The 27,148-nt window shown below is 45.2% G+C and overlaps 1 long non-coding RNA gene across 2 annotated transcripts; it reads left to right on the top strand.

The window, feature by feature from the left end:
• The first annotated feature begins 10,875 nt into the window (after nt 1-10,875).
• LOC309537008 lies at nt 10,876-21,850 on the top strand. Of its 2 annotated transcripts, none has more exons than XR_014221742.1 (5): nt 10,876-10,941; nt 12,809-12,888; nt 14,151-16,048; nt 18,362-18,415; nt 20,503-21,850. It is a non-coding gene; the product is annotated as an uncharacterized lncRNA (long non-coding RNA). The 2 variants fall into 2 exon arrangements; XR_014221743.1 differs by having other exon boundaries at nt 10,920-10,987.
• The last annotated feature ends 5,298 nt before the right edge of the window (nt 21,851-27,148 follow it).

Below are 27,148 nucleotides of genomic sequence, written 5' to 3'. Positions count from 1 at the left end.
GTGAAACCCAACCTTCCCATAATGTATTCGTGACGTTTCATGCACTGTATTCTGGGACATGGAGGGAAATCTCAAAAGTTCATGCCACCCCTTTCTCGCTGTTCAATCTCGCCTTGAACCTGTTGCGCAATAAACTTGGATCTTCTGCAGTTTGCTCCTGCGTCCGGCTGAGCTCATTTTCTTCCGCAGGGACCCACGGACTTAGTCCGATGAGCTGGGTGGCAGAGTAACCCCGCACCCAGAATTTTTCCGTAACAGTTGGCTGCCCAACGTGGGGCTTGTGGTTCTCCCGAGCTGCTGACTGGGGGCCCCGAAATCTTCAGCCGGCTCCGGGCCATTTTGCCTGGGAAGATCCTTTTGGACCCCCAGCCATCTTCCGGGCGGTAATCGAAAGCCCTAGGAGTTCAGCCGGGGAGCAAAAGAGGGATCCAGCCGGCCTATTCATCGATCCCGGGATCATCATAGAAGACGCGTGAGTATAAGGAAAAAGGAAAATCCAGTGCACTGGTGGGAAGGGGGTGGAAGTCTCCTGGCAACTGAATTCTCTGCCCTCCTCTCTATCGCTCCTTCTTGCCTTTCTCTTGGTCCGGTTAGTGAGAGAGACCGTGGACCGCTGCTCAACCCGAAAGGGGGGTTCTGAGCTCTATCTCTTTTCCTTAAAATCTCCAGCCAGCCGCACCAATTGGGAGCCCGAAAGTAAGACGGTGAGACCCGGCTTGGAAAGACAGCCGACTTTCCGCAACGGGCATCCCAGTTGAAAGCAAGGGGTTGGAGCTCTCTTTCCGAACTTCCCGAGCGCCCTTACGGAGGGGGCAGGAAGGGGTCTGGCTTTCTATCCCAATCCCAGCCGCACTGGTCTGTGCCACGTAACCGTGCGTGAGCCCGCTTCCAAAAGCAAGGGGGATTTTCAGTTCGAAATTCTATCCAGGGACCACCCGATCTGGCACTGCATGGCGCGGGCGTCCAGTAGGGCCCCTTTTCCTGAGATGTGACGATAGGTAGGAGGTTGCCAGGAGGGATAGCCCATGAGGAATTGGGCAGGACCGGCAGAGTGGAAAGAGACCCCAGGTTATAGGAAAAAGGAAATAAGGAAATAAGGAAATAGGAAATAAGGAAATAGGAAAGGGAACGCAAGGAACCAGATAGCTAGAGCTCTCTAAAACCCACTAAGGAAGTTGCCAGGCAACTAGAAGCCCCTTCTCCTCTTTACTATACGTCCCTGTACTAAGCATACCAAACCCCTAGACATACCAATCCTAATCAACCCCTCTTTTTTCCCCTTCCCTATCCCAGACACCCCCCCCAAAAAAAGGAAAAAGCAAAAAAGCAACAACAGCAACGCATGCATCTATAAAGGGGTACCCAGTCAACCAAGCGTTGTGAGCCCTACCAGTCTGATTACCTGGTGGTGTGTTTGAAGAGGCAAGGAAGCTCATAAAACCATGTGGGACCTTCCTACTAATTTCACTTAATGAAGCCAAAGGTAGTGGCCCATCTCCTTGCAATAACCAACTAAAGGATGAGAATATGTATGTTTACATGTTGTCCGTTATGTGTGTTGTCTGTTCCTTCTGTCTCTGGCAGACTGCCTTTCTTAAGTGTGCATAGTTTAAACTGCAAGCTTGCTTCAAAATTTAAATCTAAGGAAGTCATGCTGGATCTTAGCAGTCCTAAATAAGAGAAAATGAGAATGAAGTGTGCAAATGTTTACCCCACCTCTTGCTTTGCCCCAACTTTTGAGATTGCGAGTCTACAGTCTTATTTTGGAAGGTGCTGATAACCTAATGTTTCTGCTGCAAAAGCCTAGTTGAGCCAACTGCTCTCAAGCTAAAATGCAGTGTATGTATTTCATTAAGCATATGCCTATGAAAGTATGGTGTTCCTTCTAAGAAAATATCTGAGTCCAGTTTTAACTTTGATTTGGTTGGACAGAAGAGTTATTGTAAGGCTCCTGATATCAGTCTCTATAAGACTTCCTGGCCTCTTTTCTTAGAAAATGCCCCCCCCCCTGTTTCATTCTGTCTCTTTCAGGGTTTTTTTTTTTTCCCTCCTTCTCCTTCTTATTCTGTGCCAGGTAAATTTACTCCTGAGTAAGCTTCCTTTAAAGGAAACTGCAAGGGGGGGCATAGATTAGGCTTACTATTGCTCTGCAAGTTCAACAAAATTGTCAAATCTATGGCTGTTGTAATTATTTGTGAGTGGTTATATCAATTGAATTAACTTTGCTTTATAAAAGATCCTCTCCCTATCTTAGGAAAAATGTTAACTTCAATCTTCCTTTAAAGATAATTTCTATAGGTATGTGTGTGTTTCTGGTAGTACAAATCTTGCTATGAACCCTGTATTTTAGGGTTGGACTAGATGACCCCAGGTCCCTTTCAACTTTCCCAATTTGTGGCTGATGAGTTGAAATTCAGCCCAGGTTGGCTCTTTGTTTTTTAAAAGGTGTGATGAGAGGTGAAAGCCATGATGTTTGAAGCAGAACTGGTGATATCAAGCATTTAAGTGATTACAGTGTTTATCATTTTGTCTATTATTTACAAAAATCAGACTTAAAAGTCTACTCAAAGTTTAAGCACATACAAATGGATAATCAAGTAGAATTAGCCTTGACCAATCCATTTGTCTGCAAATGGTAAGGCCGAAATGACTGAGAATGTTTAAAAAAAAAAAAAATTCCTATGAATTCTAACTCTCTGGCCATTTTTACTCATAAATAAGAGAGCGGTTGATTGTTCCGCGAATGGCCAGAGGGATATTAGCCCTTTCCTGTACATAAAGGAAGCAGTCTCGTTTGCTTGGGCCGAAATCGCTAGCTTTGGTAAATACTTAAATTGCTGAGTTTCTCTTTTTTGTTTAAAATCAAACCCTGTTTTCAAAATCTACTCCATACCCTTCCCTTCCCTTATTCAAATGTTAATTTAGCCAAAGGATGCAACATTTTCAATAGTACAAAAGGTTTGCTGAGACATGAACTCTGCACATGCACAGAGGCTAGATCAGCTAAAGAAGAGAGAGAGAGAGGACGGGGGGGGGGGGACTGTAAGGAGGGAGAGGAGGTTTCTTCCAAATGTAAAAGAAAAGTCAGAACCATTGAGGGAAATCACCCTTAATCTGTCTTTGCCCCAGGGGCTACTTAAGACAAAAGGCTACAAAAAAAAAAAAAAAAAACCTAGCCCATCAAAAGTCAAGAGCTTTCCAGGTTCCAAATCTTAACATGCAAAATTCTTTTCACAGGTAAATATCAAAGCATTCCCCCCTGATTGGGAATTTTAGGAACAGATTTCCTGACAGGCTTTTCACATGAAATAATTTTCCCTTTTAACAGGATATGTGAACCCTGATAACAAAGTGTTTGTCCCTTTTCCTCCCACAGCAACTTTCTTTCTGTTCTGTGAAACAAGTCTGAATCCCTGCTGTATTAGTGACCTCTATCTCTTTGTGCCTTTGACATTTTTTTAAGTTACAAATAATCTGTTTTCATTTATTTAATCAGTTTCTCCATGATGTCTATGAAGTTAATCGAAGCACAACCAAACATTGTTTGTGGAATGGTACTTGTTTACCTTTGGCCTGAGCATTTCTTACTAATTCTGTCATTTTGGCTAGTGCAAGGTACCTGCACAACTTTAAATTGCCATTCATTTTATTGGTATTAATTCATTTCCCAGTATTCCGCTATTAACATTACAGCTGATGTCACATCAAGAAACACTTTTATTTTCATTTGGGATGTTAGAATGCCAAAACAGATTACTTCAGGTTACTTATTAATTGTGTGTCTTAGCATTTATTTATTTTTGGTTCCTCATAGCTCATTTTTGTGTGTTTGTGTTTTACTTTGGGGGACATGTTCATCACATGTTGAAAGTCAGTCTCACGAAGTTCTTTTATTAAATAGCACATGGTGAATTTTAAGTTTTCCTCATTGTTTTTCCATTTTTTCCAGTCCAGTAGTAATATGTGTGGTTTTGATAATATCTTTGTACTATTTAATAATAGTTATTTTCTGAATCTGATGTCTTTGTGTCAAGTCCATTTTCATCTAACTGGTAATCTAATTTTTTGCTTTCTTTTTTATTTTTTAACCTTTGTATTTTTTACAGTTCTCTTTCTATACATGTGGAGTAATTTTTTATTTTATAATATGAAAAGAACAACAACAACAAAAATTAAGTGAAGGAAAGCAAACAAACTTAGCAGATAATCACAGTAATTATATGGAAATGTGATAATGAATAAAATGTTTAATCCACTAAGATTTTATTATTTGCAACTTCCAACAGAAACCGAAGGACATCCTTTTCGCCTTTTGCCCCCTCCCTTTTCTAACTGTCTTTAAGCCCCAAAACCCTGCCCCTTACAGGATATCACTTCTACAGATGTGCAAGGATGAAAAGCAGCAACAACCCCTCATGGCTAAGGGGAGGAGTTGAATTGCAAGGACATTTTCTCACTTTTGAACCTTAAGACTGTGCTCCAGGATTCAAAAGATACATGCATAAAAGATCACAATTGTGTCAAGATATGTAACTGATATTTAATTAGTTTGTTTTGTATTATGTGTTATTATGTGAGAATGTTGAAATGTGTCTGACAGTGTGATTTCCACAAAGGGGGGCAATTTTTGTGTGTAATTGTTTTTATGTTAATGTCTTATTGCTTACACACCAATGGCGAATTCTCATGCATTTTATACTTTCTAATAGCTCACACTATTCTGGAGTCCAATGTTTAGATCAATTTATAACCACATTTAATTGTTCCACCTGGCACCCTGCCAACTTTCCATATCCATTTTAAAATGTGTTAAACCTCGTTTTTCCAAGGACAAGCTTCTGGATCCATAAAACACCAGGTACATGAAGGTGCATATGCTTTGGTTTAGCAGGAATGATCCCTTATAGAGTTAAATTGACTTATTTGGACAACTGCCCTTGTTAAGAATGGTTTTCATTTAACAGATTGGTTTGAAGAGTTGAGAACCATGGGGCAAGATAAATTCAAATTGGACTCAGTTTGAATTGGGCACGTGTATCCAGGCTGCAATTAGCCTTTTGGTCCTTTAAGTGCAAGTGAGCAACCCCCATGCGTGCAAAACCACAGCCTATAATAAAATCCCATAGCTAAAGGCCAAGGCGAAGACATCTCCCTCAGAGATGCCCAAACCTGTGCCAGCTATGGTGAATGCCAGGCGACATGGTTAAATGAAAGCCCTGAGGGGATTCAACAGACAGGATGTGTTGCTGTAGCACTATGTCAGTGTGAGACCACAGAAGAGCTAGCTTGACACCTGAGAAACACACAAAAATGGCGAAGGACAAAACACCAACTGCATTTTTCAGTCAATTAGACCTTCCTGTTAGGTGCAAAGCATAAAACACTATTGAGAATGCCACAAGTAATTTAGCAACAAAATACAAGAGATGTTCTTTATATAATACCCTATATGCAGCTACCTGCACTGATATACTTGCAAATGACCGTAAGAGGCATGGCTTGCAAGTCCCTTTCAGGTTTGCATAAAGCCACACATCCCATTCACCGAGATTTAGGGTGCGGAGAAAAGATTTGCAAGTTCTTACAGAACTTTAATGCAAATCTATCTCCGAATGGGGGACTGATACGGAACGGGGGGGGGGCAATGTCTTCTTCACTACAATATATTTGCTCAATTTCTCTAGGACTCCATCACCCCTCCCCTGTCCTCCATAATCTCTCAAGTAATACTGTCAAAATCCTGTTACAATGTATCCACTCTGTTTCTGCTTTTGCTCTCTAGTACAGAGTGGCTTAGAAATCACTGAAATCTTCAAAAATTGATATAAAATCAGCCGTGGTTCTGATCTGCTCGTTCTCGGTGCCATTCAACTCAGTTCCCCTTGGACTCCATGATGCTGTCCCTACTTCCATAATCCCCAAAGCGGCAGGTCACGTACGCAGGAACTTCTTAATCCTGTCAGATAGTTTTGCAAATCCTTCCTTCGGGCAATACTAGGTGACAGACGATGTATATTCCTGGCCCATTGTCTTGCCACCACCGGTACTCAATAAATGTGTATCTATGTATATTTCCCGCTCCGCATATCCCCCCTCCCTCATCCGAAAATGCTAATTAATGTAATCCCACCTTTTCATAATGTATTCATGACGTGTAAAGTATATTCATGATGTAACTTGTGAAACCCAACCTTCCCATAATGTATTCGTGACGTTTCATGCACTGTATTCTGGGACATGGAGGGAAATCTCAAAAGTTCATGCCACCCCTTTCTCGCTGTTCAATCTCGCCTTGAACCTGTTGCGCAATAAACTTGGATCTTCTGCAGTTTGCTCCTGCGTCCGGCTGAGCTCATTTTCTTCCGCAGGGACCCACGAACTTAGTCCGATGAGCTGGGTGGCAGAGTAACCCCGCACCCAGAATTTTTCCGTAACATCTTCTTAAACATTTCCCCCATTTCATTATATCTTATCTCCCAGAAATCCTTCGCAACCTTATATCTCCACCACATATGATACACCCGGACTTTTCAGGTTTTACTTCCCTAGACAGCCCCCCCCCGCAACCAATACCAGACACCACTTCTGGGCATGGCAAAACCCAAGGAGCTCTGTCCATAAGAAGGCTGTTTCATTTTCATCACTAGCTGATTATTGTTGTAAACATAACCTGCCCTTCTTCCCTTATGGGGTATCCAAGAGCCCGTATAGAGTCCTTAAGTGGGTTCTCCATCGGTCGGAGAAAATAACAGAGGCCAAACAGAGAATATTGAGAAGCAAAGCAGCTCGTAAGCCTGATCTTTATTGAACTGTTGCAACAGGGTCCCCCCCACAACACGCAGGAGAAGGAGGAGGACCCAGAACAAAGGTGTGCCTGCCCTTATATAGACATTTTAAATTCCCTGCCCTGGAGCTCAAGACCACCCCTCCATACATCATACATACATCACAGAAGGGGTGTAACCTAAGACCACCCCCCACAAACATCATGCCTACATCACGGAAAAGGTGGTCTACAACAGAAATTTGAATGTTGTTGTTTTTCCTGTCTGCCAGGTTATCTGATAATGCCTTATCTGATTGCCTTTCCTGGTAGTCTGGCCATTCCTTTGAGATGGTGATTACCCAATTCCTGAGACAATGGGAAGGTTCCCTCACCCCCTCCCTCCTTGCAGAGAAAACATTTGGTCAGTTTGGGAGTCAAAATGGTTTCAGGGCAGTCTTCCTGTGCTGCTTCAGACATGTGGTCCACATATATTGAAACTGAATTGAAATACTTTATTTTCACTTGTACAACTTGCATATATATAAGACGTTAAATTTTTTATTACATTATCCTAAAGAGGGCAAAAGCAAGACAACTCCCTAACAGCAAGAAGGAGGACTTTTTTCTATTGCCCTTGTATTGGGCATGAGTTGCCAATGCCGTGCCTCTGGGGGGAACAAGTGCCCCCCGCCATGGAAATTAGGCTTGGCAGGTTTAACTCTCACTTCCCCAGATACATTTTCCAGGAAGGTCACCCCCACATTAGGCTTGTGGGGGGCAGAGAAGCCAAAAAGGCTTCTCCAAACCTAAAAATCACTGCTGAGGGGTGGAAAATCAAGTGCACACCTGTGTGCAGCTTCTGAACAACAACAACAATTTATTACTTATACCCCGCCTATCTGGCCAGGTCTTCCCAGCCACTCTGGGTGGCTCCCAACAGAATATTAAAAAAACGATAAAGAATCAAACATTAAAAACTTCCTTAAACTGGGCTGCCTTCAAATGTATAACAACAACAACAACAACAACAACAACAACAACAATTTATTTTTTGTACCCCGCCCATCTGGCTGGGCCTCCCCAGCCACTCTGGGCGGCTTCCATAGAAACCAAAAATACACTAAAATATCACACATTAAAAACTTCCCTGAACAGGGCTGCCTTAAGATGTCTTCTGAATGTCAGGTAGTTATTTATCGCTTTGACATCGGGCGCCACCACCGAGAAGGCCCTCTGCCTGGTTCCCTGTAGCTTTGCTTCTCGCAATGAGGGAACCGCCAGAAGGCCCTCGGCGCTGGACCTCAGTGTCCGGGCTGAACAATGGGGATGGAGATGCTCCTTCAGGTATACTGGGCCTTTGTGGCCGTTTAGGACTTTAAAGGTCAGCACCAACACTTTGTGTAGTGTCCACAAGAGTCTCACCACCAGTTTGCAAAAGGGCCCCACAAGGTCCACGTCAGAGCTTTCCAAACCTTTCATGGTTGGTGACACACTTTTTAGGCATGCATCATTTCGCAATGCAGTAATTCGGTTATACTACTAGAAAACCGGAGGTTAAACTAACCCCCTTTTCAGCCCCGGGAGGAGCACAGGGAGCGTTCACGTGACACACTGCAGCCAACACACGAATGTGTCTCAACACACAGTTTGGAAAGCTCTGATCCGTGTGGCCTTTTGTAAGTTGTTGACTGATGGACAGCTCCAGGGACGCGGACTTATAAAAAATATTGGGGGGCCCAGGAAAGCTCGTGAAATGTAAATGAGCTCATGAATATGCAAATAAGCTCATGAATATGCAAATAAAGTGGCGCCGCCCCCTCGTGAGCGAATAGGGGAGAGCGTGCTGCTGCCTATTAATCAGCTCCGGAACAGCTGATATGCGGGAAACCTGGGGCTAGAGGCAGGAGCCCCCGCCCCCGGGGATTCCCTAATCTCGCGGGGACGGCCGGGGCTCTCCGGCTAGGGCGCGCGGCTGGCTGGCTGGCTGGCGGGGGACGGCGGCGGCGCTCTGCTCCTGGAAGGGTGCCCAAGATTATTGGGGGGGCTGAGCCCCCCCAAAAATTTTTTTGAGGGGGCTCAAGCCCCCTCAAGCCCCATGGAGTCGGCGCCTATGGACAGCTCCCATCAGCCTCAGCTGCAGTGTCAATTCTTGGCCAAGGCCAAAGCCAGGATGAAGGCTTTTCCAATGATGGGCTCTCCTGTGCCACCTTTGAAAACCCACCTTTTCCCAAAACGACTTGCTCATCGTTTCCCTCCATGGTTCCCTTGCATTGCTGGTTGTTCACTGTTCTTGCAGTCTGATGCAGTAGGATCTCACGTCCTGCTCACTTGTTTCTTGGATGTAGTGTCATGTGGCTTAGTTTCATGCTGCCCACAGACCCTTTGTTATAGAATTGTAGAGTTGGAAGGGACCCTGAGGGTCTTTCAGTCCAACCCCCTGCAATGCAGGGATCTCAGGTAAGCATCCATGGCATATGCAATCCAACCTCACCTTTAAAACCCCCAAGGAAGGAGAGTGCGCAGTCTCCGGAGGGAGTCTGTTCCACTGTTGAACAGCTCTTACTGTCATAAAGTTCTTCCTGATATTTAGCCAGAAACTCATTTTTTGTAACTTGAAGCTATTAGTTCAAACAAAATAATAATAATAATAATAATAATAATAAATAGACTTATAGAGCAGCGTAGAAGAGCAGGTTGGATATATAAAAAAGAATATATATTATAAAACAGCCTCATGGCCCTTCACTAGCAGAAAATCAACTGGGGATCTTGAAGGGGGAAGCGATTTGGAGACAGCTTCCTGTCACTAAGAAGGCGCATCGGTTGTGTAAAGTATACCAGCTAGAAGTTCCATTACCGTTTTGTGAGGCGATTGATCAGAGTACAACTGAAGAACGGATGAGAAATGAACCTTTCGTTATCATTATCACCAGCATAGCCTTAATGAATACAAAGTAAATCATTAATATGTACAGAGGGATAAGATGATAATAATGATGATGATGATGATGATGATGATGATGATAATAATAATAATAATAATAAAAATTATTTATACCCTGCCCTCCTCAGCCAAGACCAGGCTCAGGGTGGCTAACACCAGGTATAAAATGCCCCAAACTACTTGCTGGGTGTCCCCACCCTGAATTTTTTAGGCTGGCTACAGGGCAGACAAGCAGGGCTTTTCTTATGTTGCAAGTGATAATCTGTGCAAGCCACGCACCAGCTCCAAGCATCTGCCCCAAACACACTTCAGTTTTCTGCCATGTTTTATTATTTCTGGATCTCAAGCATGTGGTTTTGGTCAAATGTTTGTTTGTTTTTAAAGCTGATGTGAGGTGTGTTTTTTTAAAAAAATTGAATAAACTAACTCTTTTAAAATATGAAGGTGCAGCAAAAATACAAGTGAGACTTTCATAAGTCGTTGGGCACATACAAAATATATTTATTAAAATAAATAACGCGGGTTCCTCTTTTGGCCTCCGTTCCGCACGAGAGGCAATTCGCCATTTCACTCGGCAGAGGGCGCCCTTGTGGTCAGAACGGCGTCGGAGTCTCTTGTCTTAGCATCTCCTTCTCTTTCAACTCGGCGCCACCTTGGAGTTCAACCAATCACTGCTCCTCTGTATCCTGCCTCTCTCACCATCGTTATTACGCATGCGCTTCGTCGCCAATAGACAATATTAAAATACCCTAAAAGGTGGGCTTCATGAATCTGTAAAACGTTCGGTTCCCATTGGCCATCGATGTTCTCCGCCATGTGCGGGGCAAAACTGGTAGAACTAGCTATAGTGGAGTAAGGTTTAAGAGGTAGGGGAGAGAGAAAACAGGAGGCAGAAGTGCAGTGCTTTCAAATAATCACTATGCGCCGAGGACATTTTTTTGCTGTTGTTCTTCGATTTAAAAATAAAATAAAATGCTATTCCCCATTGGCCCGCACGCTGAAAAAGCCGATGGAGAGCCGGAAGTGAGGACCGCCCAGACAGAGGAAACTCGTGGGCTTTCCTCTTCGACGGGAAACCTTTGCCGCATGCGCCGTGCAGTCGGGCGGCTTGCTCTTTCCCGTCAGCCCCTGCGCGGTATAAATACCCACGTCCCGCTCTTCCAGCGTTCATTTCTAGGCGCGCAGGAAGAAGAGGTAGGTGGTGGAACTGCTGCCTCCGCCTTAAAGAGCGGTAAGCGCGGCCGTTTAATCTCGCCAGAAGCAATAAGTTAGGGAAGGTAACAATTGTTAGTGATTATTTAAGATGCTTTTATGATTGCACCGTTTTGATATCTTGATAAGTGAAAGAAGGATAGAACCAAGTCAGAGGCTGGCTCTCCGATCCAGTGTTTTAAATATTTTTCCCAGCGCTTACCCTTGTAAAATGTTAAAAAAGCAAGGCGAGGCTGCGCTCCGTCTTTTGTTTCTATGAGATTTCTGACGGGCAGAAGGGCAACAGCGAAACATTCAGTGATGGGACTTTCCCTGTTGAATTTCCGCCCGTTTCTGGAATTTCAAAGTGGAAGGAGCCCCGTTGTTGCAGTTAGTGCCTCGGAAAACACTATAACGTAAATTATTGGGAGAGTCCCTGCGCCTTGAAAGTGTGTGGCGGAGAAAATTGGGATGCAGAAAGGGGAGGTATGGGGAAGTCAGTGAAGTAAGGTTTAAGAAATAAGGATTCGAAATTATACATGTTTGTTTATGTGTTTGTTTGTTGTTATTGTGTAATGTTTGTGTTTATAAAAATTGTGAAAAACCAATAAAAAAATTATTTAAAAAAAAGTGTGTGGCGGCAGGCAGAAATTCAACAGGTGAAGCAAGTCAGTGTGTTTTGGCGGACAGCAGCTGGCATGGGTGGCAATTTGTTTTTGAGGTCTGGCCCTACAGCAACCCTTCCTCTGCTTGCAGTTCACTTCACTGGTTTCCATCTGGGATTCCTCTTGGCTTGTCTGCGCTTGGGAAGAAAGCTATGAGCAGCCTCATCCGTACCCATTTCATGGATGTCGTCTTTGTGAAGTTCTGTTAAACTTGCAAGGCAAATTGGAGCTTTCTTACTCTAAAAAGTTTTATTGCTTAATTAGTTTCTCACCTTTCCTTAAAGGAGCTCAAGGTGCTGTACGTGGTTCTCCCTTCTTCCCATTTCATCCACGCTAGCATGATCCTAGGTTTGATCTTAAAAGCTTTTTTCTGCTTGCTAGTGATCTCTTATGTACACATGTGCATATCGTGGTGCTGATGTGTGGGGAGGAACCTTTCAACTTTGATCGTTTCAAGCAAGATTGTATTTAAAAGCTATATGAGGCTCTGAAGCATCAATATTCAATCTGCAAAGATACAGATTTTCCTAACAGTAGTTGCCCTAATCCAGGCACCCCCGGCCTGCGGCCCTCCAGATGTTTTGGTCTACAACTCCAATGATCCCTAGCTAACAGGATGAGTGGTTAGGGATGATGGGAATTGTAGTCCAAAACATCTGGAGGGCGTGCCAGGTTGGGGGGTGCCTGCTTTAATCATTGTGAGGCTTTATAGCTTTCCTGAAACCAAGCATTTATAAACAAAGACAAGTTTGGTCATAAATGTTTATGCAGTGTATTCTTGGATGCTAGGTTGTACATAGGGGTGTGGGTGGTGCTGTGGGTTAATCCACAGAGCCTAGGACTTGCCGATCAGAAGGTCAGCAGTTTGAATCCCCACGACGGGGTGAGCTCCCATTGCTCGGTCCCTGCTCCTGCCAACCTAGCAGTTTGAAAGCACGTCAAAGTGCAAGTAGATAAATAGGTACCGCTCCGGTGGGAAGGTAAATGGTGTTTCCGTGCGCTGCTCTGGTTCGCCAGAAGTGGCTTAGTCCTGCTGGCCACATGACCCGGAAGCTGTACGCCGGCTCCTTCGGCTCATAAAGCGAGATGAGCGCCACAACCCCAGAGTCGTCCGCAACTGGACCTAATGGTCAGGGGTCCCTTTACCCTTTACCTTAGGTTGTACATTGCTTGGTGCCAATGTATGAAGCTGTGTTTCAGGCAGTTGTAATACACTAATGTGCACTTTTGTTTTGTGGTCAGAAAGCCTTGAGAATCTCATTGGATGCTGCTGAAGAGTGCATTTGATCCACAGGTGAACATGTCTGGTTTGGAAGTGCAAGGTACTGGATATTTTTTTTCTGTTTGATTTTAAGATTACTACCCAGACTAGCCTTCATCAACCTGGTCCAGATGTTTTGAACTACAGCTCTTATCGGCCCCAGTCAGCATGGCCAATAGCCAAGAATGATTGGGAGTTGTAATCCAGCAATAACTGAAAAGCACCTGGTTGGGAACACTTTCAAAGATAAGAACAGCATAATTTTATGCAAATGGAATATCTGCAGGTGTTATTCTTGGACTTTAGTTACCAGTGACCGCTAAACTACAGTGCTACAGGAAAGCATGTGCTTCAAATGTGCTTTAAAGTTATGTAAAGCACATTTGAAGCGCATGCTTTCCCGTAGCACTGTAGTTTAGCGGTTACTGGTAGCTATGAGGGGTAAACTACAGTGCCCATAATTCTTTTGAGTGTGTGTCTGTGATTAGAATGTATTTGGAAAGTAAAGTGTTTACACCATGGGTAGGCAAACTAAGGCCCAGGGGCCGGATCAGGTCCAATCACCTTCTAAATACGGCCCACGGATGGTTCAGGAATCAGCTTGTTTTTTACATGAGTAGAATGTGTGCTTTTATTTCAAATACATCTCTGGGTTATTTGTGGGGCAAAGGAATTCGTTCATTTCCTCCCCAAAAAATATAGTCCGGTCCCCCACAAGGTCTGAGGGACAGTGGACTTGCCCCCCTGCTGAAAAAGTTTGCTGACCCCTGGTTTACACAGCCTCCTTCTCAGTTATGTCTAAGGGAGAAGGCTTTTCTTTATTGAAACCTTACTCTGTTATGGTAAGGTTACCATATGTCCCCGTTTCTCAGGGATAGCCTCCGGAATACAAATCAGTCCCCTGAGAAAATCCATCCCCGAAATGTCCCTGGGTTTAATTTAATGTCCCCGAATTTATATTTTAAGTGTTGTAGATTTATAAGGTAACTGTATATTACTCCTACATGGCATTCTCTTTGGAAGGAAACAACTCATTCTTGAGTTTCTCTTTGGAATTAATAGGGAATGATTGTTGTGTGATTGGTTCAACAGCACAAGACACATCAATATGTATATCGAAGTGTGATTGGCTAGCTGCTATCACATAGTTTTATCTCAAAATGTGATTGGCTCCCTGCCAACTTGCGCTTGTTTTCACATCTCACTTCCGTTTTCCTCTTCCTCTTTTATTCGGTTGCTATTTCCAGTGTTGAGTGTTTGTTTTTGGCAGTATCGGCAGTCTTTTAACACATCCATGTGTACTTTTTGTAATTTATATTGCAGTTATTGAAGCTAATAAGACATCAAAGAAACGAAAATGTGTGGTTAATGATTTGATACTAAAGGATTTTCCATTTATCAGAAGAGGAGTGAAGGAACATTCTGCATTTTGTTCACTATGTGAAGTAACTTTTACCGTTGGAAGTGGCGGGCGAACCTCAGTTGTTGAACACGTTGCAACTAAAAGACATAAAAGCTCCTTGATTCGGGAAAGTAGCAATGCAAAGAACGTATCAGCATACTTTAAGACGATTGTGCCAGATCAAAGTGAAATAAACATTGCCCTTCAAGAAGGAACTTTCGCATTTCATACTGTGAGGCATTACCACAGTTTCAAGTCTATGGACTGTACTTCCAGCTTGGTTAAGAAATTCATGTGTTCCAGAACAAAAGTTGAAGCCATTGTCAAACACGTGATTGCTCCCTGGGCGATTGCCGAAGCTGTAGAAGAAAGCAATAGAGCTTCTTTTGTAACTATACTTCTAGATGCTTCAAATCATTGTAATACAAAATTACTACCGATTATTGTTCGCTACGTACATGTGGATGCTGAGAAAGCTGTATCCATCCGTAATAAAATTGTGGACTTTGTTCAAATTACAGGGGAAACAGCTGAAATAATATACACGGCTTCATTTCAAACAATCAAGCATCTTGGTTTGGAGCATAAAGTGGTAGCGGTTTCAGCAGACAATACGAACACTAACTTTGGTGGTCTGAAGAGGAAAGGTTCAAACAATGTCCTCGCCAAAATGAAGGAAGGTTTGGGAAAGAATATTCTCTGCTTGGGGTATAACGCTCAAATGATACACAACGGTGCACATTCTGCAATAAATTCAATCCCTGTTGATGTTGAAGGACTTGTGGTAAAGATTTTTGGTTATTTCCACATATTTACAGTGAGAGTAGAATATCTAAAAGAGTTTTGCGAGTTTGTAGGACAGGAGCACAAGAATATTCTTAGCTGTAGTAATGTCAGATGGCTTTCGCTGCTGCCAGCCATCAGAAGGATCTGTGAAAATTATTTTGCCTTGAAATCCTTCTTTCTGTCCGAGGAAAAATGCCCAGCCATCCTGAAAAAGTGGTTCAGTGATCCTTGCACCTATTTGTGGATGATTTTTGTTGCTTCGACGCTGCCACTTTTCCATGATTCCATACTCCAAGCCGAAGGAGAGGAAGTAACAGCCGTGGAATCTTGCATGATTCTCAACATTTTGATTCAGAAACTTCAGGCTAGGAGCGATGACAAGTTTATTCCCATCTCAGTGAGGAAACTTTTGCCATCTCTCGAAGAAGGTGGTTCCTGCACGCAGGAAGAATTTCTCACCATATCAAGAGACTTCTACACCACTGCTGTTGAATACCTAACTGCTTGGAGCTCCCACTCTGAAGATATTAGGTGTATGGAGTGCATTTTGCTTAGGACTTCTCCGCAGAGAGAAAACTTTGAAGAGTGTCTCCAATATTTTTCATCAAGAGTAGGAGGAGTTGGTCTGAGTGAGGATCATTTATTTGATGAAATTTCTTCTTTGAAAGAATATGTATCAAAAGAAAAGATAACTAAATGGAATGAAGATGGCGCTGATGTGTGTTCAAGATGGAGTGACATTTTCTCATTCTTCTCTCAGAAGATGATCCCCTATCCACAGCTACAAAAGTTGGTTCAACTCTGCCTCTGTCTACCAGGAAGCAATGCTCCAGTGGAGAGAGTGATTTCTTCCATGAACATGATGTGGACATCTCAGAGATCAAGGCTTGATATTGACACGGTCAAAGCTATGCTAGCGGTCCAAAGTAACTTTGCCATGGATTGCCAGGAATTTGCAACAAAACTGGAGTCAAGAAGAGGTCTTCTCAGCAAGGTGCACTCCTCGGAACAATACAACTAGTTAGGAACAAAGGTAACTCTTCAATTTCATTAATGTATTTGCTTTAATGTATTATTTTAGTACAGTGGTGCCTCGCAAGACGAAATTAATTCGTTCCGCAAGTTTTTTCTTCTTGCGAGTTTTTCGTCTTGCGAAGCACGGTTTCCCATAGGAATGCATTGAAAATCAATTAATGCGTTCCTATGGAAACCGCTTGCCAGGCTGGCGGTGCGGAGAAGGGCTTTTCTCCCCACCGCCAGCCTTCGGAGGAGCCTTCCGAAGGTTGGCTTGGGGAGAAGGGCTTTTCTCCCCACCGCCAGCCTTCGGAGGAGCCTTCCGAAGGTTGGCTTGGGGAGAAGGGCTTTTCTCCCCACCGCCAGCCTTCGGAGGAGCCTTCCGAAGGCTGGCGCGGGGAGAAGGGCTTTCCGACCCACCGCCAGCCTTCGGAGGAGGTCCGAGGACAGTGGGGAAGACGCGCTGCGCTTCCCCGCTGTCCCGGAGATTTCCCTATGGGCTTTCGTCTTGCGAAGGAAGCCCATAGGGAAATTCGTTTTGCGAAGCGCCTCCAAAACGGAAAACCCTTTCGTCTAGCGGGTTTTCCGTCTTGCGAGGCGTTCGTCTTGCGGGGCACCACTGTAATAAAGGCAGACTTCCTATCAAGCTGTCATTCCGACTGAAGTTGAAAAGTGTCCCTGGATTCATTGAAAAAAATCTGGTAACCTTATGTCATGGAACACATCAATTGTCTCCAGCCGCAAAAAAAAAAACACCGTTCTGCTCCCTGGACTTTACCCTTGGAAGTTAGGGGACCAGTATTTTGAGAGCTGCCCTAGAGAAATCTTCTAGAAATGGACGCACTTCATCATGCTGTCAACCCAGCGGGGATCTCTGGAGAGGTTGCTCTCTCTCAGCTCTGTCCATGTGGCATATGGGAGCGTAGGCCTTTGGGCTCTGCGACATATAGTCCCCTTCCACACCGTTGGAGAGCAAGCCGGGCCCTCTGAAGTCTGCAACCTGCATATTCCTACTTCTGCTCTGAGTCTTTGGACAGTGACTGAGGAGATAAACCGTGAAGGAGACATTGCTTCACTTGGGTAGTGTTGGCTTACTGTAACCGTTGCTTTGTGCTAGTGGCATTGTTAAAAAGTTGTGTTCAATCCAGTGCTGCTTAAACCTTTGGGAGTGAGGTCCATAATTTACATAGGAACATAGGAAGCTGACTTATACTGAGTTAAGACCAGGGGTCGGCAACTTAAGGCTTAACCGGCCCATGAGCTGCCTCTTGGCGAGTCCCTGCACGCTGTGCTAAAGCAGTGCGACGCGCGGACTCTTCGGCGGCTCTGGAAATCTCTTCTGCACATGCCGGAAATCGCTTCTGCACAAGCACAATTTCCGGCGACACAGACATGTGCAGGCACGATTTCTGGCATCACACTGCACTAGCCTGGCCCACGGAGGATCTCTGCGGGAGTGATCTGGCCCATGCCCGGTAAGCCTTGCCAACCCCTGGAGATGCCAAGGATTGAACCTGGAACCTTCTGCATGCAAAACAGATAGTCTACCACTGAACTGAGCCCCTTCTATTATTAGTTATTGAACTTATAAGTACAGTGGTACCTCAGGTTACATACGCTTCAGGTTACAGACTCCGCTAACCCAGAAATAGTGCTTCAGCTTAAGAACTTTGCTTCAGGATAAGAACAGAAATCACGCTCCGGCGGTGCAGCGGCAGCAGGAGGCCCCATTAGCTAAAGTGGTGCTTCAGGTTAAGAACAGTTTCAGGTTAAGAATGGACCTCTGGAACAAATTAAGTACTTAACCAGAGGTACCACTGTATCCTGTTACAGGCCGCCTAGCAGTATTTTTAAGAGCTTAAGTAAAAAAAAAAGTTATTATAAAAAGACATGCAATTCATAGAAATCAACATCTTTCCCCAATAACAGCAGCAAAAAGCTCTGGTGGCACAAGCAGCTAAGCTTTCTAGTCTATCTCCTCTTGCTGAAAAAGAAAATAAAAGACTTGCATTCAAATTTAACACTGGACAATTGCATATTATATATTCCATGTTTTAATTTGCGTGTTGGCATTAGAGCATATATTGCTTATATAAATAGAATTTAATAGGCAGGGGGTCAGTAACGAAGTCGCTCCAAGAGGATCCACGACAGAAGTGCTGTGGGCTCATCATGAATTTTCTTTAAACTCCCTAGAAATTTGGGGGGGGGGGAGAGAGAAATGACAAAGACACACACTCATTGTGTGACCAGCCCAGGAATACGTTGGGACTCCCAGTTTAAGAAGCAGCTATCTTAACTCTCTTATACAATTTTGTTCTTCCCATTCTAGTACACTTGAAAGTTCATTGCATGCTGTTGGAATGGCCACATAATCCTGAAGTGGGTATGTACAGCAATTTTGACTCTCAAGGTATTCATGAGAATGGTGGTGCCCTGCAAGACAAATGCCTCGCAAGACGGAAAACTCGCTAGACGAAAGAGTTTTCTGTTTTGGAGGTGCTTCGCAAGACGAATTTCCTATGGGCTTGCTTCGCAAGACGACAATGTCTTGCGAGTTCCTGCTGCTTTTTTTCCCTCCCCCCCCTTTTGCTAAGCCGCTTATCAGCTGATCCGATAAGCCGCTAATAGCACTAATCCGCTAATCCGTCAATGGGCTTGCTTTGCAAGACGAAAAAACCGCTAGACGAAGAGAATCACAGAACAGATTCTTTTCGTCTTGCGAGGCACCACTGTATTTCCTTTTTGTGGGCTGGTGTATGTGTGTGTCGTTAAGACCACTGTGGGGTGTTGTCTTTATAAACTCCACTGTGAAAATAATGCTGTACTCTTATTTTTAGCCTAAAAGTGCATTGAAATACAAAATGCCATCTTGGGATAAGCAGTTCTGAAAGGGAATCGGCCGTGTTGGGACTACAGTGCCCATTATTCCAGGCCATTGGCCATGCTGGCCTAGAGATTAGACAGCTTTCTACAAATGCACCTGCCTTGCTGTTCATCCTGCTGTCAACCCAATGGGGATATCTAGAGAGGTTGCGTAGGCCTTTGGGCTCTGTGATGTATAGTCCTCTTCCACGCTGTTGAAGAGCAAGCTGGGCCCTTGTGGTCTGCAACTGGCATATTCCTACTGCTTCTCTGAGTCTTCTGGCAGTGACTGAGGAGATAAACCATGAAGGAGGCATGTGCCTGTTTACTGCTTCATTCATAAACCCTTATTCAATCTGGTAGGCTTCCTATTGGGGGAATCTGGTTGGCTACTTGGAGAACAGGATGACGGATTCGCTGGGCGTTTGGACCAATCCAACAGGGCTCTTGTGTTCAGTTTTTGCCTTGCTCTTTTCCGAGTTTTCGGTACAGTGGTACCTCTGGTTGCAAATGGGATCTGTTCCGGAGGTCCGTTCGCAACATGAAAAGAGCGCAACCCACAGCGGCGTGCCTACGCATGTGCGGGTTGCGATTCACTGCTTCTGCACATGCGTGTGGCGTCATTTTGCGCTTCTGCACATGCGCAAGTGGCGAAACCCAGAAGTAACCCTTTCCGGTACTTTCGGGTCGCCGCGGGACGTAACTTGAAAGAATGTAACATGAAGCAGACGTAACATGAGGAATGACTGTACTATGGCACGAGGGGAGTGAAAAATCGAGGCTCTTAATGGCCTTGTAAGAGGCATATACAGTGGTGCCCCGCAAGACGAATGCCTCGCAAGACGGAAAACTCGCTAGACGAAAGAGTTTTCCGTTTTGGAGGTGCTTCGCAAAACGAATCTCCTATGGGCTTGCTTCGCAAGATGAAAATGTCTTGCGAGTTCCTGCGGGGTTTTTTTTCCTCCCCCCCCCTTTTCTAAGCTGCTAGGCCGCTTATCAGCTGATCCAATAAGCCGCTAAAAGCCGCTAATCCGCTAATCTGTCAATTGGCTTGCTTCGCAAGACGAAAAAACCGCTAGACGAAGAGAATCACAGAACGGATTCTTTTCGTCTTGCGAGGCACCACTGTACACCAGAGTTTTATGTCATAATTGTGTTAATAAGCCTAAGCTGGTGGTTCCTGGTTGGAAGAACCTATGGGAACCGCAGATATTTCGAGTGTTACTGTTAATATTACGTTTTCATCCTTACCTATGCAAGTGTTCTAAACACCACACTCGGCTTGTTTAAGTCGGTCCTTGCACATGCTCATAATTTCAATGTTTGTGCAGTGACTAGTTTGAAGTCTTTACATAGGGGTCTGATTTTTTACTCATTTTTTACATTGGAATGATTTGAGGTCCTGCTTTTTATTGGTGCATGCTTGATTGATTTCCCTCCCTCAATTATTTTTTCACTGCTTTCTCCACAAAGTCCCAAAGTGACTTACAAGGTCTGTACAATACAAAAAAGCTTTAAAATCAGTAAAAAAAAAAAACTGCTGATTTTATGTCCAGGACGCTGAGAACCAAAAACAGCCTGTTGTATGTTTTTGTTTTTATTTATTAGGCCATTGCAAATGGAAGAAGAATAAACTGGGGGGAAAGAGTTGGAGAAGGTGCTGAGAATGTGGTCTTGTGAAAGCATCAGCTATTTAAGTGTAGGTCAGAAGAGAACAGAGTCCTACAGATCAACAGAACAGTTCTGGAGAAATGGCTACCTTTGGTTTCCAGTATGCCTACAAGACTACAGTTCCCATCATCCCTGGTTGCCGACCGTGCTGGCGGGATTTGGAAGGCCCCAACATCGACAGGGCACTATGATGGCCTTCTCTGGCAGCAACATGGTGGAAGAAAAGCTGCTTTGCTGCGGATACTAATATGAGCAGGAACGATCTCCAAAGATAATGGTCCAAAACCAAATTAACCAGTTGGGATGAAGCTGTTTTTTTGCATTTGCAGAATTTGACAGCTGGCCATTGGTGGAACATTGGGCGCGTTTTAATTCAGTTCTGTTTTAGATGCCAAACACGTGTGTTTGTTTCATCACACTTAACTCTGCTAGCGTTGCAGTTACCATGTTTACCCTTCTGAAAAGTGTTGTTTAAAGATGTATATATATTGGAAAAGTAATTGTTTACATTACTTTGTGTTTTGATGTTTCATTTGCCTTCAGAAGTATATGTTACACCTGAGCAGAGCAGCTTGTAAAGTTTTGAAGGCTTGGAAAGAATTGCTAAGGACCATGTGAAAAAACTGCAAATTGAACAGGATGGAGCTTGGGGGGGACGGACGGACGACGACTGGCAAACCATGTTGTTGTTGGTACTTCCCAAACACTTTGAAGTGTTTCTATTTAAATGAATTAGTAAACTAAACTAGAAATAAGCTTCTCAGCAGATGGAGCTCTATGACATTTACAGGAAGGGGGAACCCTTTTGTTACTGAAATGACGGGGGGGGCACATACTTAAAGTTGTTACAATGCTACAAATATTATTCCTGAATGTATCCTTTCAACTTGACAGCTCAGGGAAGATAGCTAGCTTTATAAATTTGTAGAAAATCGGTGGTTTGACCAATTCCTCCATTCCAGCGCCATTCTGCCCTTAAGAAAAGGACTCTTTTCCCTCCCATCTCCCGCCATAATCCCTCAAGCGTGAGGGCACGATACACACACCCCACCCAGGGAAGTGACCTGGGTAACAATTGCTGAGCAGATAGTTTCCAAAAGCCCATCACCGGACTTGCCCCAGGTTATGGATGTGCAAAGGGAGCTCTATTGTCCTTTGATGGTGGGTACTGGAGAGGTGCCTGGACTTGTACCCAGGACTTATCTGGACATGTTTGCCAAGGTTGAACTAATGTAACCCCTATCTACCCCTCCCCTTTTGTGACATGTCAGTGATGTAAAGATGATGTATCTGTTAGGATATTTCCGTTCCACCTTAAAAGGGAGCAGGATGTTTGTGTCACAGCCTGCGTATTTCCTGTTCACAGGATGTTTATGTTTCTATTGCTTTCGTTTTCGTTTCCTCTCTCTGTCGAAGACACTGACGCAGAACAGTCATGTCTTTCTTTGTTCTGATCAACGCTGAATAAAAGCTTGTAAATAATGCTCTCCTGGGTGCGACTTTTGCTGTGCATTATTTGCTGATAAGAGTGTGCATGAGCCCTGGAATGTGGCAAGGTATTTCCAGGAAACTCGTGTCGCTAATCGCTCATACTGCGTGACTACGGGAGATCGATGGATCGTCCGGCAGCCGGCTTGGGGGCCATGATGGACTTTATCTCCCTGGCAGTATCCCAACAACAGGTTATGGGCCCAAGATCCTCCCTGGCAGTATCCCAACAGTATCAATGGTGCTGTACAGACTGTAATCTGGAATGTTGTGGGAAGTTTTAAAAGCCAACGTCGCCCCATTCTCAGGGTTCTTACTGCTTTTTGAACCTGTTGCACAACAATAGTTACTTGGCTGGAACATCCTTCTTTTACTGACTGCATGGACTCACGGGGGACTTGGACCCCAACAAGCTGGGCTGTTGAGTAGTTTCTCACCCCGGAATTTTTCCTTATCACTTTGAATGTTCCAGCAGAGGAACTGGAAGGCAGGACTCCAATCCTGGGCCCACTGGGTGAGGTGCTAGGTGGATTGCAGTGAGAAACAAGCCCTCATTTCAGAAGAGAAGGCTGCAGAGGGGCATATGCACACAGCCTCCCAGTTCAGAGCCAAGGAGCACAAAGAAAGTGACTTGCACCCTTGTCTCTTCCAGGAATGTCTGGCCAGCCTCATGAATGGACGGAGAAATAGCCACCTATCGCATGGAGGTCATTTGCACAACTCCTGGTCACCTTCCTGGGGCTGATCTCCACCTCCCTGCAGGAGAAGACCTTCCTCATGAAAAGAGGGGTCCTGATCCCCACCGTCTGTGTCAATGACCTTCCTGCTAACTCTGCCACTGTCTTGGTTTCAGAGAGGCACAGCTGCTTCTCAGCACTATGGAGGCACACACTGAGATGGCCACCTTGGACCTCCTTTTGTGCCCTGGCACCTTTGACCAGGGCTTACTGTATTTTTCGCTCTATAATACGCACCCGACCATAAGGCCATCCCATTCAGGCTATCCCTGAAGCCAGGAGAGCAAGAGGGATACCTGTGCAGCCTGCATTCACTCCATAAGACGCACACACATTTCCCCTTTTTAGGAGGGGGAAAGTGTGTCTTATAGAGCGAAAAATACGGTATATGCCCTGGTGAGGTAAGAGGAAGAGCATAGTGATCTTCAAACATTTTGGCAAAGAAGCAGAACTCATTCATTGCATGGCGTGTGAATGTGCTTCTCTTTACTGGGGTTTCTGAGGTGCCCTCCCTTTCGCTCACAAGATCCTGTTAGTTACACATTTCAGGGGCTTCAGCAGTGGATGGCTGCATACATCGTTTCAGCTCTGAAGAATAAGCACTTTGCCAGGGTGCCAGAAGTCGCTGCAGCCATCTTCCCGGAGGTGAGGGGATTTGGCAGTGAAGGAAGAGTGCAGGCAAATGGGTAGAGCAAAGAGCCCCATGCTCCATGTCTGCTGAAGGTGGGCTGTGGAGTCTTTCTCCTGTGTCATTCCCAGAGGGAAATGCCTTCCCAGTAACAGAAGCATTAGCCCTAGGGTCCCACACCCCTCTCCATCCTCCATGCAAGAAGCAAGAGGCATCAAATCCACTCAAAGGCATACTCGGGCAAAATCTCTGCAGGGCAGGGCCAGTGAAGGGGTTCCCTGGTGGAATGGGAAGGGAGTTAGCCTCAGGACCATCCCAAGGACCAGCTAGATATCTCTGGAGGGCCACATTCAGCCTCTGGGTGTGAGGTCCCTCTGCTCTATACCATGGTCAGGGCAACATGTGCCTCCGTCTTCCAATTCTTGCGCCACTAGAAGGCCATCCCATTCAGGCTATCCCTGAAGCCAGGACTATGTCAGGAGTTCAGCCTACACTTGAGTAGGACTGGCAGAGACACATGCTCAACTGGCATGTTCTTTCCCTCCTGGTTGATCGTCCGGGAGCTTCATAAGCTTTCTTCAGCCCGATCACAGCAACCGATGCCAACCGACACCAGCACACTTAGGGATCCACAGAGTTTGCACAACTTGTGCGTGACAGACCTCAGCATTTGGCGAATCTACTTTATTTACATATAAACACACACGGAGCACTGCAATATGGCTCCCTCTCTAGCATCAGACAGAAAAGAGAAAAAGAACGAAGGACAATAGTCCCACTTCACAGAACACAGTAACACAAACATCCTGTCTCCGTCATTTCCCACTCTATGGAGTCAAAACATACACCATCATGTGATGGACAACAATCCCATGACTGCAATCATGGAGCAGGAATTCTAACAGACTAGACCCCGGGAGCTAAGTCCACTGGAAATGTTCGTGTTCACTTACTGCCAGGAAATCAGCGGAAGCCATATTCTCCACTAAATTAGAAAAGGGTAAGCACAGCAAAGCTATGTACACCTGTACGCACTGAGGATCAGAGAACCTCAGTTCAAACAGTTGCACGTTCTGTTGCAGGGCAACCACCATTGCTAGCCTAGAACGCACGGCCACCATGCCCAGGTTCTAGGAGAGTCCGTGTGGCGGAGTGGTTAGAGTGCTGGACTAGGACCCAGGAGACCCGGGTTCAAATCCCCACAAGACTCACTGGATTACCTTAAGTACCTAAGTTAGTACCTTAGTACCTAAGGTGCTACTGGAAAGAATTTTTTTATTTTGACTATGGCAGACCAACACGGCTACCTATCTGTAACTGGATTACCTTAGGCCGGTCTGACTCACTCTCAGCCTAACCTGCCTCACAGAGTTGTTAGGATAAAACAGTGGCGTAGCGTGGGTTGTCAGCACCCGGGGAAAGGCAAGTAATTTGCGCCCCCTCTGCCCTAGGGGCAGAGAGCTGCAAGTGCGAGTGCGCGCCCCCCAGATGTTGCGCCCAGTGCGGATGGCCCCCCTGCACCCCCCACGCTACGCCACTGGGATAAAATGGGGAGAAGGACCTTGAGCTTCTTGGAGAAAAGGTGAGATAGGAATGTCATAAACAAATAAACTACCAGTTGTAGACAGTTTACCCAAACAGCCACACCATATGTCTTCTACAGGATTTTTTTCTCTTGATGTTCACCTCTGCTTGTTTGTGCAACTAAATTGGGATTATCACTTCCAACTTGCCTGCATTGGGACATACCTGCTAGATTAAAAGCTTTTTAAAAAAACCCTCCAGTTTTAGCTAAAACACAGTTTAGCATGTGAACCGACCGGTTTTATACCGGCTTTATACTGAAGCTGACTTGCTTTAACAGAGCACATGCTCCCCAGTATTATCTAGGATTATTTATTGTTGCTTGATACCTGGGTTTTGCTCTTCAGGAAGCAGACTTGGCAACGCCACCTGTTCATTTTCCCATAAGGAAACATAGTGTTTCTTTTGGCTGTACCAGAACAGCAAGGAGCAAATTTAACTCCACACGCTACATGGATGGCATATATTCTTTTAAATGCACAGTTTAATATTTTTATTCTATTTTCTTTCATGAGTGGGCTCCGTCAGTCAGTCAGAAACGGGGAGGCAAGTCCTGTCCTCAGGCTTGAAAACTAAATAAGGAAGAAAAAGTAAGAGAGTAATGCTGGATGAAATGCATGTGAAAAGGATCTAGGAGTCTTGGTTGACCACAAACTTGACATGAGCCAACAGTGTGACGCAGCAGCTAAAAAAGCCAATGCAATTCTGGGCTGCATCAATAGGAGTATAGCATCTAGATCAAGGGAAGTAATAGTGCCACTGTATTCTGCTCTGGTCAGACCTCACCTGGAGTACTGTGTCCAGTTCTGGGCACCACAGTTCAAGAAGGACACTGACAAACTGGAACGTGTCCAGAGGAGGGCAACCAAAATGGTCCAAGGCCTGGAAACGATGCCTTATGAGGAACGGGTAAGGGAGCTGGGCATGTTTAGCCTGGAGAAGAGGAGGTTAAGGGGTGATATGATAGCCATGTTCAAATATATAAAAGGATGTCACATAGAGCAGTGTTTCCCAACCGGTGTTCCGCGGCACACTAGTGTGCCGCGAGACGTTGCCTGGTGTGCCGTGGGAGGGAGGCGGGCGAGTCGGGCGGCGAGAGGCGGGGTGGCGGCGGCGAGGAGAGGCCGCCCAGCGCGGGGCTCTCGCCGTCTGCCTGCCTGGCTGCCTGCGTGGCGCTGACGTCACGGGGCTGTAACGTGCCCCACATAGGCACACGCGGGGCGTCGAGCGAGCTCCCTCCCACATCCCATCGCCGCTCACTTCGGCCAGCCTACTGGGCTGTCGCAGGCGGAAGGCCTGCGCATGCGCGAGGTTTTCGCGCCTTCGGGATTGCCTTCACGCCTTCCTCCTCCCGGGTCCTTGAGAGCGCGGGAAGCGGCAGGGCGAGACCAGCGTTGAGCCTGGTAGGTATTGCGCTTGCCAAGGCAGTCATTTGGGAAATGAAAACTTGCAAAGCAAGCAACCAGTTCAATCTGAAGTGCGTGTATGCTTAATATCCTGTATCTGAAACCTGTTCTGCCCCCTCCCCCACACTTGGTGCCATTTTCATCTACACATGCAGCAGAGTAAGTTGACCCAGAATAGTACCAATTCAGATGGCAGATGGGAGAATGACAGTGCTGAATGCTTTCCCATGTAGAACAGTCCCTGCAAATAAAAACCTAGCATATTTGGAAGAGGGATGCTAGCCTAACCATTACCTTCTATGCTGTTACTATTTTTTTATTTTTTTTTTTACATAAGTAAAAAGTGACCTTTCCCCATCTGGCATGGTGGTGTGCCTCGAGATTTTTTTCATGAAACAAGTGTGCCTTTGCCCAAAAAAGGTTGGGAAACACTGACATAGAGGAGGGAGAAAGGTTGTTTTCTGCTGCTCCAGAGAAGCGGACACGGAGCAATGGATCCAAACTACAAGAAAGAAGATTCCACCTAAACATTAGGAAGAACTTCCTGGCAGTAAGAGCTGTTTGACAGTGGAATTTGCTGCCAAGGAGTGTGGTGGAGTCTCCTACTTTGGAGGTCTTTAAGCAGAGGCTTGACAACCATATGTCAGGAGTGCTCTGATGGTGTTTCCTGCTTGGCAGGGGGTTGGACTCGATGGCCCTTGTGGTCTCTTCCAACTCTAGGATTCTATGATTCTATGAAA

The sequence above is a fragment of the Podarcis vaucheri genome (genome assembly GCF_965113315.1).
Source record: "Podarcis vaucheri genome assembly, chromosome: 7".
NCBI lineage: Eukaryota > Metazoa > Chordata > Lepidosauria > Squamata > Lacertidae > Podarcis > Podarcis vaucheri.
This window is presented reverse-complemented; position numbering and strand designations above follow the sequence as displayed.